Below are 13,349 nucleotides of genomic sequence, written 5' to 3' on the forward strand. Positions count from 1 at the left end.
TTGGCCCAAGACAAACACTTGAAATAAAGGATTTTGTTTATTTCAAAAAAGGCAAAAGACAAAAGGCAAAAAAAAAAAAAAAAGGGATTGCTTTCAGACAAATTGGCTTCTTAGAAAACAGATGATTGAATGCATTACTCTTCTTCTCTAGCACAGAGATAAAAGAACTTGGACACATGGATCTGATCTCTTAAAACCTCTGCAGCAGAAACCCTTCTATCTGCCCACTCCCAGTTGCTTTTCCTGATCCTTTGACACATTTAACAGATACTTGCCTGTCTTCAAATATTGTCATGTGTAAAATACCACAATGTGTAAAAATGAAACATTTTGCATACAGAGATTTCTCGTTGTACATGTCTGTTATTTATTCATTTAGTAACATATTGAATGTCTGCCATGCCTGACATTTACCATCTGGCAAAAATAACAAGGTGTCTCTATTTTCTTTAAGGAGGAGCAGAAATTGATAGCTGGGGTACATGCTGATTCTGCTGGTAAGTAATCAGAGATGGAAAGTATCAGGTAAGAAAAACTAGAATGCATGCCAGAATTGTAGAAGAGATACTTTCATCTCAAAACCAAAATCAAAACATACTGCTAGTTACTGAGCAGGCATGGAAAGACAGTGGAAGACCCAGAATTTTGCACATACAGCTTTGCTGATACTGGATGAGAAAATAGAACACTGTCCTTAGAACTATCACTTTTCCCTGCTTTATCACCATACCATGGTTTTATTCTACAATTCCTTATTGTTTGCATCCTAGCTCAAGACTCTCTCTAAAGCAAATTATTGTTGCCCTTGCCCACAGACATTTCTAAATATCCCTGGCCAAAATGTTCTGACACATAAGTGTGTCTCAGAACTGACAGTTTCCCAGCAGCTTAAGGAAATGACCTTAGCTCCCAAAGAAAGTCTAACTCGAAGAAAAGTTAATCGCTTAATGAACATAGGGCAGCATTTTCTCCCCTCTAATACTTGGATTCATTTTGTTGTTGTTATTGTCGTTTAGTGACTTGGCATTCCTGGAGCCAGAAGTTTTCCCTTTGATAATAATTCAATTGTAGATAAAGAAGAAAGAATAAAAAGATATCTCCATCTCCTGGGGCTTCCACTCCCAACTTTTGTTATTTTCAGCATGGAAGGTAGAGGCAGAATTGTAGTTAGTGTCTCCAAGGACCAGTGCATTAAATAACCATAACAAATCCTACAGGCTGTTTAAGAGGAAACCCAAGGGCCATGCTCTTCCCATGATCTTTATGCACAATTCTCATCAATGGTGATGGGAATTTCCCCACAGACCTAGAAAGGATGTGACTCTTAATTATGCCCCTTGATAATCACACAGATTCAAGTTTAAGTTCATGAAAATCTTAATCAGTCTTTAACTTCAGATCAAAATATTACATCGGAGCCCACTTTCATTTTACATTATTTACGTCTTCATGAATACTCTTTTCAAGAGGTGTTCCTGTTCTCATGAAGATTTTCTTGGCTGTCCCATATGGCACTCCTTCCTCCACTCCAATGCTCCCTGGGGTAGTTGGAATGAAACTGTTACCTTACACTGAGTTTATCTTAATTATTTGAAGTAACAAGAATATTAAATCTGGATTTCCACATACTACTGGATTACTTCAGTGTGTATTGAAAAAGTGGAGGCTAAAACAGTTACCTATAAAATTGAAGTTAAGATATTCAGTACTTCAAAAGGCTTCTCTTATTTGACATTGGTTGTTGAAGAAAATTCACATTCTTTACACATAATAGTTAAAAGGATCTTTGTGGTTTGATTCCAATACACCTTTCCTGCCTCATTTTCTAACCGCACCCACAACACCTCATGAAGCTTCAGGTTTATTGAATGCTTCACTTACATTCTGCAGGTTGCTGAGACTGAAATTCTGTGCTTTCTCTATCTACCACAAACTATTGCATTTACAAAGCCTTCTCAGATCCGCCACCTAAATCACTCCTTTTTTATCCCCACGTTTACCTGTATTTATTGGTTATTTCATAATAACTGGTATTACATAGATTTTGAATACCCTAGACATCTCGTTCCACTAGATTGTAAGTTCTTCCCTCAAAATTATGTATCATGGTGCTTGCCTAAAATAGATGGTGATAGCAGCCTGATAGTTACCACCCCAAAATCCATTCTTCTTTTTCCTTCATAGAAACAGAGTTTTAGCTGGGCGCATGAACATCCAGCTAGAGATTATACATTCCCAGCATCTGTGCCAGTTAGTTATGGTCATGTGCCGAACTCAATGTACTGTGAACAGAAGCTCATGGACCACTTTCAATTCTTGATTTAAAAAACTCTGAGTTTGTGTGTCTCTACCTTTTGCACCTCCCATGGACTGAGCACATGTATGTTGGAAATCCAGCTTTGACCAGGCTGATGAAGACAGGACCTGTGGAGTAAAAAGATGGAAGTAACCTGGCACAGCAAATCACTTTGTGCAACAGTGCCATGCAAGCCTGGCTTCCTAATTTTAGCCAGTTACACAACTGGGAATAAACATCTACTTTATTTTGATAGGTTTGTTTGGCTTAGTTTTTGACTGGTTGTTTGCATGTTTTCTTACTATACTACAGTTTGGCCTCTATCCTGATTAATAGAAATGCTTAATTATCAAATGCAAAGGTAACCCACAGAATGGCACACAATGCTTTCCATTTCATATTCTATAAAAATTCATCTTTAGAATGTATTAAAAAGCTCTTAGAAATTAGTAAGAAAAATGTGGGAACCCAAATAGAAATAATTGACAAGCAACATGAAAAAAGTACATCACAGAAAAGAGAACCCAAAAAGCCAACACACATATCCAAACGTACTCAAGCTCACCAGTAATCTCAATGCAAATGAAAAGCACAATGTAATGCCATTACACACCAGCAGAATGGTTAAACAGAAAAAGATAAAGGCAAGTGTTGAAAAGGTTGAGGAGCAACTGGAACTTGAACTACCACAAGAGGGAGAGTATATTGTCATAACCACTCAGAAAAACTGTTTGGCAGGGTCTTATAGAACAAAATACAACAAATGCTATGACTTAGCAGTTCCACTTTAGGTCCAAACTCCAAAGACTTATATAAAAATTTTTATAGTATCACTGTTATTATAGGCCCAAACTGGAAGCAACCCAAATGTCCATCTACAGTAAAATGGATATGTAGATAATGATATGTCTACACAATGGACTACTACAGAACAAAGAGAAAGAATAATTTATAACGACTCACAGTAACATCCATATATCTCACAGACACAGTTTTGAGCAAATCAAAACCATATCTTTATGGTTCCATTTATATAAAATTAAAAACAGCCAACATGACTCTTTGGTGTTTGTAAGTCAGGACGTCGTTTATCATCAGAGGCAAAGGGATAGGAGCTGGAAGGCAGCGTGAGGAAGCTTCTGGGTCTCTGTGAATGTTCTGTTTTTTTGAACTGTGTGCTAATTACATAAGTGTATTCACCTGGGGAAAATTCATGAACTGTACATTATAATTTGCGCACTTTTTTATATGCATGGTTCCCTTTAATAAAATTCAAAATAATTTAACCATCAAAATACTTTAAAGAGAAGAAAAGAATGAAAAGTAAAAAGTGAATTTCTGGCTAGGCTCAGAGGCTTGCACCTGTAATCCCAGCATTTTGGAAGGCCAAGGTGAGCAAATTGCTTGAGTCTAGGAGTTTGAGACCAGCCTGGGCAACATGACGAAACCCTGTCTCTGCTAAAAATACAAAAATGAGCCAGACATAATGGCTCACACCTGTAGTCCCAGGCTAGTTGGGTGGGTTAGGTGGAAGGACTGCTTGAATTTGGGAGGCTGAGGTTGCAATGAGCCAAGATCGTGACACTGCGCTCCATCCTGGGAGACACAGCAAGACCCTGTCTCAAAACAATAATAACAAGAAAGAATCACTTAAAACTAATCAACATTGATAAAAATTTACTTTCTTAATTGTGTTGTAAATGCACTGAAAATTTTTAGATTAACTGACTAAAGACCCTATAAAATGTGTACATCATTTTAAAATAGATTTATTTCCTTGAGTGTCATGGTCTGTTAGATGTATAGCTCCATGCTGGAGTGTGAATACGATCACTCATTTAACGATTATTTATGAAGCAACTGCTCTGTGCCAGGCATTGTGATAAAGCCTGGGGATACAAATTATAAATTAAGTCACCACAAGGTACCTACAGACTAAGACATTTACCAAAAAATGCCTGCAAGGGCATGTTACATGATAATGGTTACATGCAGGGACTTTGGTGTCAGGCAGCCCTGGCTTCTCTGTATTATACTGTGTGTATATATATATACAGTTATTTTGAGGTATTGATGAGAATTTGTGTTCAGCACAGTGTCTGGAACATAGTAAATGCTCAATATTAACTATGATAATTATGATTACTATCGTTATTATTCTTTTAGCAGCAGCAGCAGTAGTATGGTAGTGTCAATTAAAGGGCAGGAAACAGATTCTCTAACAGAGAGGGTAATAAGGGACCAATGAAAAGGAAAGAACCAGCAAATTTATTCCAAAGGTTCCTAAAATAACTACCGTGACTACATGGGAAAACAATAAAGAATAGGCCCCATCTTCTACCAAAAATGTTAACTACCAGCCTTCAGCTCATAGGGTACCACTCCCTCCTCAAGTCCTGTCTAATTTCGCAAACAACATGAATATCTTAGAGCTCAGCATTTTAAGTCAGGAAAGGAGATAAAAAGAGGGGCTATCAAACCCTTCTTCTCTGATTCTCTGATATTCCGCTGCTTAATAGCAGAGGCTATAAAGGTACATTCAGAAGTTAGGCAATTTAGAACCAGAGAATCATTAGAAAACTGAGAGTGAGCCTGAGAAGGATTTTTAGCCCAAAATGGTAAGCTACGCCTTTAGTTGATCCCCTTATCTTTGAAATAACCAAACAAAAAAATGTTAAATCACACTTAATCTACTGCAGCCTGGGTAAACAAGAAAGACTTATCAGTGGGAAAGAAATTTTGAGAAATTCCTGGAAAAGATAAAGAACATAGAATGGAGTTGCTGGCTAAGACCTATTACCCAGATTCACTCAGGAGGAGGTGTAGAGGGGCTAAACAAGGAGCTTTGCAACAAAAATCAGGAACTATCTAAAGTTCAGAGATGGTAGCGGCTGGAAACAGAAGCCAGAGCAGACAGCAATTTATGGACATTGCAGAGCTTTAGCAGTTCTGTGCTGATCTGCAGACAAGGATTGGCATTGTAAGTAACTGTGGCTCTGGTGCCTGAGACTTCCAGGGATGCCAATGATACTCTGGGTCCTCAGATAACTTGGTTTACCACAAGTGATAGAAAAAGAAGGTTGCAGTTGAACATTTGAATTAAAGTTTTATTCAACGCCGTTTGAAGTTTCTTAACATTTGTGTAATTTACATTTTTAATTATATGAATTTACTTTTTTGACAGATCACAATTTTGGGGTTCTCTAAAGGGCTTAACTTGACATGCACCGTAAACATTTTTCTTTTTAATCATCCAGATACAGAATTCAACTTACAATACTTCCATTTTAGGTAGAACTACTTGAAAGCAGAAACAATTTCTAGCATGGCTTTTGTCTTTGTAGCCGAATAGTATTACCCTGGCTTTGGGAGAGAAGGTGAACTAATTACAAGAATGGAACTAGGTTTTTCAGAACATTGCAGTAGCTACAGAAATGTGTGTTGTAATGTAGGCAAGGTACAGAGAAACATATAGAAAGCTTAATCTAGAATGCTGGAATAGCAAATATGGTAAATATAAGAAACAACGGAGAACTTATCAAATTTAAATGAAATTTTTGACATTTGAATAAAAGATTTCCTGTGTGGTTATTCAAAATAAAATTAGTCCACCCTAGATTTCCTTTTGTAAATTACTCTTTAAACCAATGTATTTTATTGGGGGAAAAATGTAATTCTTTTCTTTTTTCAGCCTTTTGTTATAGAAAAATTCAAACATATACAAAAGTGGAGAGATTAGCATAATGAACTGTACATATTAAACACCCCCGTCAATAATGATCACTTTAGGGCCAATCCTTTTTTCTCTTTTCCCTTCACATGCTTCTCTATCTCCTTCTCTGTGTATTTTGAATGAATTCCAGATGTCACACACTTCAATTTGTAAATATTTTATAACATACCAAAACCATCTACAACTTCTTAATGTCATCGGTATGCTCCAAAATTTATTACTGCCAGAGCCAGATTAATACCTACCTTTAGTGATAATTAGAAATACTAATAGAAAAGAAGAGCTTATATATATTTTATAAAGTTTTAAGATAACAACAAGGCAGTTAGACTAGAAACAGGATATAGAATGTTCAGACACAAGGAGACTATATGGAGTGGCTAAACAAGAGGTTTTGACTTGCTAAAAATAAATCCAGTTAAAGGCAAGAAAGGTAAAATTAAAACAAACATAAAACAGGCATTGGAAAATCACAGAATTAAGTTGAATCATATCAACAACAAAAGAGAGACACCTCTTGAAATGTGTACTATAGGGATTCTAGCAAATTAAACTTAAATATAGTTTTGGTCTTTTGTCAATTTTAGGTAAAGTAGCCAAGCCTATTTATTTACTTCTAATTTTAAAATTCAAGTCAAATTCAAAGTATAGTACCCTTAGACCTATTAGATGCCCATTTAAATGGAACCACTTACTTTTTTACTCAAAAAAGAAAAAGAAAAATCTTTGTCATTGATTTTTTTCTTAGAATTATGTGATTTATATTATCTACCTTTTACAACTACTAATTGGTATCGTTATCATAAATAAATTCTTATATCAATAATTAGCTCCGTAAAGACAACCTTTAAACCCTAAATCCAACAGAATTGTGAATTTATTTGTAAAATCTTAGCATGAGTTCTTATCATATTTCTTGCCTTTTAATTCAATTTATCAGCTGTTGACTCAACTACACTTTTCTTATCACAGTAATGAAATACAAAGATGAATGTAAAAAAAAAAAAAACTATTGCTAGAGAAAATTGTAGTCTAAGCAGTAATAGAAGGTTAAAAGTAACAAAGCAGAACCTGACAAGGGCCAGATCAGCTGTTGTGAAAACAAAAAGCTATGTGAACATATTTAGTGCAAGAATAGCTTTAGAGATTAAGACCAAAGAATGGAAAGACTTTGAGATGGGTCTTGAATGATGGACACTATTTCAACAGGCAGAGATGGGCAAGGAGGGTACCAAAGCAGAATAAATGGCATTGATTCATTAATTCATATATTTATCAAGCGAGGAATGGCACTGTTAAATATTGGAAACACAAAAGTAAACAAGATGTAAAATGTCCCTGGCCTCATAAAAGAGGATAAGCAACAAACAGCTAAACATTTTTTTTAATCACAAGATAATTTCAGGTAGAAATAACTGATGAAGTCAATGAACAGGGTGGTGTGAGAGACTGGGCAGGAAGGTGTTAATGAGCAATTCCTTAGGTGGGATGAGGTGGGAAAGGCTCTCTGAATAAGTATAATTTGAGTTGAAGCCCCTAGGACAAGAGGTTGCCAGGGGAAAGCAATGAGGCATGCACATGCTGAGGCAGGTGTTGGTGATGGAACAGGACAAAGGCCAGCTGCCTGAGTGTAGAGCACATGGAGAGTCACAGCACAAAGGGCCCCCACTTACTCTAGATGCAATAGGGAGACATTGAAAGGCCGCAGCAGGGATTGCCATCATTTAATTTTTAATTATATATATGTATAATTAAAATTATATTGTAATTTTTAATTTAATATATGAGATATATATGATACAGGTACAATATTTATGATATAGACATGTGTAGATATAATATATACATACATTATATATGCATTATATATACATATATGTATTATATGTAATTTATGTATTACATATATGTATATATAATATATACATACATTATATATGCATTATATATACATATATGCATTGTATCTGTATTATATATTACATAATACATATATATAATGCACTATATATTTAATATATATAATTACATAATACATATATATTATATAATACATATATAATATATGTATATATAATGCATATATAATGTATGTATATATTATATCTACATATATTCATACATATATCTACATATGTAACATATATGAGATACGTATTTTAAAGCTTATTCTGGCAGCCAATGGCAAAGTGGAAAAGAAAGGAATTTTCTAGAGAACAGCAAGAGGGGTAAGATTTAGTCTGTATAATAAATGACAGGAGAAGGGAGATCAATGGATTCAGAAGGCAGATTAGTGAATATCAAAATGAGGAATCTGAATTTAACTAAGAAGGAAAGAGAACACCTTGGAGCTTTTTAAAGAGAAAACATGATCGTAGTTTCACTTTTATGCAGCTTTCCTTACTACTATGTTGAATGAGTGAGAAAAAAGTTATGAAGATCAGCTCGGAGTTCATTGCAGTAGCCCAGGCAACAGGTAATGAGGGCCTGGAATAAAGAGAGTGTAAAAGAGACAGATGCACAGGGTATTGTGCTAGAGGAAACCTGATATTTGGAGGCTGATTTATTAAGAAGGCCAGGGACAATTTAAGGGATGAGATAAAGTAACTATAATTCAACGCTGGGTTTTGCCATCAAAAGATTATGTATGAGAAGGTGGCTACTAGAAAATATAGAAAATCTGGTTTTTGCTAGTTAAGCATGCTCGCCAGCAGAATGTTTACAGTAGGTACTGAGCTAGAGGAATCAACATATGTGTGTGGAGCGGCATCTAGACAGACAACTCAGAGGAAACCACAGAAAGAGATGGCCTGTGAGATGGTCAGAAAGGGCAGAACACACTGGAAAGTAGATCACTGAAGCCCTAAAAGAACTTCCCAAAGGATGAGAGTGATCAGTAGTATTAAGTGACAGAGAACACTAAGTCATTGTGTTCAGTTTCAAATTATGTTTTAAGGTGATTCAAAACACTGACTAGACTCAGGTATATATAATTCAAGAGATGTTCTAAACAGGCTTCATCGTAGTGTATGTGCAGGTATGGTCAAACTGCTGTCAAACCTTTGAGAATTTCCATGTTAAATTCATTGGATGTGTGTTGGAGGACAAAGGTAGTCTTGATGCCTCTTAGATGTTGAAGCATTTTGTCACAGCTCAGGGCCTACAGCCTCTTCCCAAAACATCTTCCAGTTTTCAGAGCCTTCAACTCCCTTTTGGCTGCATTCATATGTGACTTGTTAAATGAAGAGTTTAAATTTCGTGGATTGTATGCATAAAACAAACTTATTAATTGAGGAGTTTAAATTTGATGGACTGTGTGCAATGGCCACAAAGAACCTATATGGGGCGAGGGGTCATTCCCATCGTCCCAAGGGCACAATACAACTGTTTCTTCTCTCTGCTGTCACAATCAACAGATTGATTTTTCTGCAAGCATTTCCTGTGTATATACTATGTCAAATTTCTTCTGCAGATTGGGTAGAAAATCTCTGGACTTCCAAAAACTTTGTCTACTTAAAAATCCCAATAATGTATCAGATGGAAAAGTTTTACTCCCCTATCACTGGAAAGGCTGTGGCCCAAAAGATTTGAAGTGAATGGGTGGGGTGGGAGTAGTCTGTTCTTTTTATCTCTTTCCCCTTCTTTCACCTTGGAGGAACAGCCTATTGCCAGAACATCTCTTCCCTCTTCCTTTTTGACACCCTGGGTGTTAGGAAGAGAAGAGGGAATAAAAGAGCTGGTAGAAAATATATTATGTGACTGGTACCCAATATGTTTCCATCTGTTTTCAGCGGCTTGTGCCAATGTCATGCTCTCTACCCACAAGATGCGTGTATATTTTTCTTGGGATGATGTTAGCATCATAATTACATTACTAAGCACCCTGTCAGTAAGGGGATTCCTAATCTCCATTTATTTTTTGCCAATGGCCATGCCTTCACTGTCTCTACTAGTTATGCTATATAACAAATTACCACAATGTAATGGTTTAAAACAGGAAACATTTATTTGCAGTTTCTGAGATTCAGAAATTTAGGCATGGTACAACTGGATCCTCTGATGCAGGCTGTCTTACCAGTCTCAAACAAGGTATCAGCCAGGGTCTCTCAGGAGGCTTAAGCAAGTCTCATTTAAACTCTTGACTAGGAAAGGATTTACTTCTGAGTTCATGTGGTTGTGGGCAAAAGTCAGGTTCTTGACACCTATTGGACTGAGGACTACAGTTTCACCTGCAACTCCTTGCTGCAAGGGCCTCCCAACAGGGCTGCTTGCTTTATTAAAGCACGCAAGCCAAGAAAGCAATGGAGAGAGTTGGCTAGCAAGATGCAAATTATGATATTGATAATGAAATACTGGAGGTGACATTCCATCATCTTTACTATATTCTATTGGATAAAAGAGAGTAACACAGGAAGCTGAGGTCATTAGAGGCCATCTTAGACCCCAACCTGCAAGAGTCTCCTGTGGGTAAGCCTGGGCCACTCCTATCTGCCTACCCTGGTCTCTGTCTTCCTTCATGTCGTTCCTCATGTGGAGCTTCAAAAGAATTGAAGTCCTGTTCTGCATCCTGCAATGGCCACAGAGAACCTGTATGGGGTGAGGGGTCATTCCCATTTTCCCTGGGGCACTATACAACTGTTTCTTCTCTCTGCTGTCACAATCAATTCCAGCAAGTCTCCTACCTTCTCCAAATGACAGCCCAACACTAGAGTTGATATTCATGCACTTCTTGCAGATTCTAGAGAACCCAAGTAAAGCCTTGTCAAAAAGTAGCCCACCCCCTTCATCTGAGAGGAACTATAAGTTCTGCAAGTTAGGAAACATCCTTCAGAGCAAGTGAGGGCAGTCTTCATATTTTACAGGCACCCCTAAGCTTCATGAATGATTCAGTTAGACTAGCCTCATAGGGAATAGGAGGAAAAAACTACAGAACTTCCCACGAATCTGATGATACTTGACTTTAACCACTATATCTTGTCCCACGGTCTTCTTGTACAAGCACAGAAAGTGAAGGAAAGTTTGAGACTGTGACTGATGGTCAGAGGTTTTGTCATCTATTGTAAATGCTAGGGGGTTCAGGGTAAAGAGAATATAAGTTTTCCCTTGCTCGACTGGATATGGTGGTATGTAATACTCTTTGACCCCAGAAGTTGAGCCCTATTGCTAATTCTGAGAAAAGTCTCCCTAAGCATCCTCTCATATGTGCAAGTCTAAGAAGAACCCTAGGTTTTAGGCTATTAGAGCCTCCCCTACACCATTAACCTGTAATCCTGGACCCTTGTAACCAATCTCAGTACTGGTCCCATAGTCTCATCTCATCTACATCCTGTCATATCTTATATTTAGTTGACATTTTTTAAAAAGAGATCACTTTGTCCATTGTCCTAGTGAGATTTAGGTTTTGCACTCTTAGTTATTCCCTGTCTATTTTTTGTCTTTTCATTCTCCCAAAGGAAGACAATTTCATTCACATCCAAAGCTTCAATTATTCAATGACTGTGAAATCTGGGCCTCAAGCCCCAATCACATCTTCACTTGTACATTCCTATATTTAAATGCCCATTAGTAGAGCATGCATAGAAAAGCCAAGGCTCCTTAGAAATGCTGAGTCATTTCTCATCTTGCAGAGATGAAAAACTATAGATCCTTGTAATGTTACAATTAAAACTAAAATTAAATGTACAATTTACTACGGAACCCAAGTAAAGCCTTGTCAAAAAGTAGCCCACCCCCTTCATCTGAGAGGACCTATAAGTTCTGCAAGTTAAAAAACATCCTTCAGATGTTTTTCTAACATTGTTGTTTGGAAAAAAATTAAAAGTATACCATATTTACCAGAGTTGCATATATTATAGGTATTATACAATTAAAATCAGATAACATACATATGGCGGGATTTTAACTGAGAGTGGCTATATTTAAAAAAAAAAAAAAAAAAACTTGCTTGGAAATGTGTCCCAAGCTTGCACATTATAAATGAATTCTGCTTCTTTGTTTCATGAGAATTGAAATCAGACCTCTTAAACAATGCTTACAGAAAGTACTGCTTCTCTTGTTACGTGGGATAGTGACCCATGTTGGGGGTGAGAGTGCAACTGAGTCTACCAGAAACTGAGAAAAGGAGTTTTTCTTATTTTTTTGGGAAAAAAAAAGAGAGAAAAAAAGAAAAAAAAAGAAAGAAAGAGAGAACGAAAAGAAAAAGAATGAAAGAGAGAAAGAGAAAGAGGGAGAGAGAACGGGAGTCTTGCTTTATTGCCCAGGCTAGAATGCAGTCTAAAAATGGGCATTGAAAACCTCTTTTATGACAATAATTGTGCTTAATAATGGAAACATGAAGGAATAACAGAGGAAAATAACAAACAAGCATCCAGGACTTGAACTCAGACCCGGAACAAGTAAACTTAATAAACATTTATAGAACTCTCCACCCCAAATCTACAAAACATACATTCTTATCAGTACCACATCACACCTACTCTAAAAGTGACTACATAATTGGAAGTAAATCACTCCTCAGTAATTGCATAGCATTTCACAGGTTTAAATGAGAAGGAGTTCTTCCTATTGCATCTACCAGAAATGAATATCCATTTTAGTTAAAAAGAAGCTTGCATTAATTCAACATTTGGATGAGGTCCAAAGTCAGTTGCAGTAAATCTTGATAACTACTGTTTGTTTCAAGCTAGAGCCAAGCAGTTTGTTTATTTTAAACGCTTGCTCCATGGGTTACTCCCCTGGGAAAATGACCTTGTTTTCATCTCAGGCCCAAGGGAAGCTTCTTATGCTGTGGAATCTTATTCCAGAATGTGTCTGGAATGAAGAAAGCTGCAGCCTATACTCAGCTAGCATCATCGTCTCATTCACTTCACCAACAAAGCTTTCGACTTTTTAAAATAAAAGTAGGAGGACTGGGAAATTTTAACACTTCTCCTCATCCTCTAACACCCTCATCCCCACCATCCAAAATCACAGCTGAGAATTTTCAGTGCTATCTAGGTTACTTAGTTCTCTTTTACTTTTGGTGCCCCAAAGGTGATAGAAATAACAAATCCCCATACAGTCAAAGGAAGCCCAGATGATTCTATGGATGCTGGGTGAGTATGAAGCAACTTGACAAGTAGGCCTACTGCAAATAACATGGGCATCTAGAAGGAGCAGAAAGCAGGTTGGGGTTGATATGTAAATATGGAGCCTGGGGTCACTTTAGAATAATGCGACTTCTTTATCTCCTCCGCAACACAGAAAGAATTAGGAAGGCATTTGCAATATAGACATTGGTTACAGGAATCAGGCCTCTCCCGTACACACTTCTAATTTGTA

The sequence above is a fragment of the Sapajus apella genome, unplaced genomic scaffold (genome assembly GCF_009761245.1).
Source record: "Sapajus apella isolate SASKATOON/1434 unplaced genomic scaffold, GSC_monkey_1.0 scaffold2, whole genome shotgun sequence".
Lineage (NCBI taxonomy): Eukaryota > Metazoa > Chordata > Mammalia > Primates > Cebidae > Sapajus > Sapajus apella.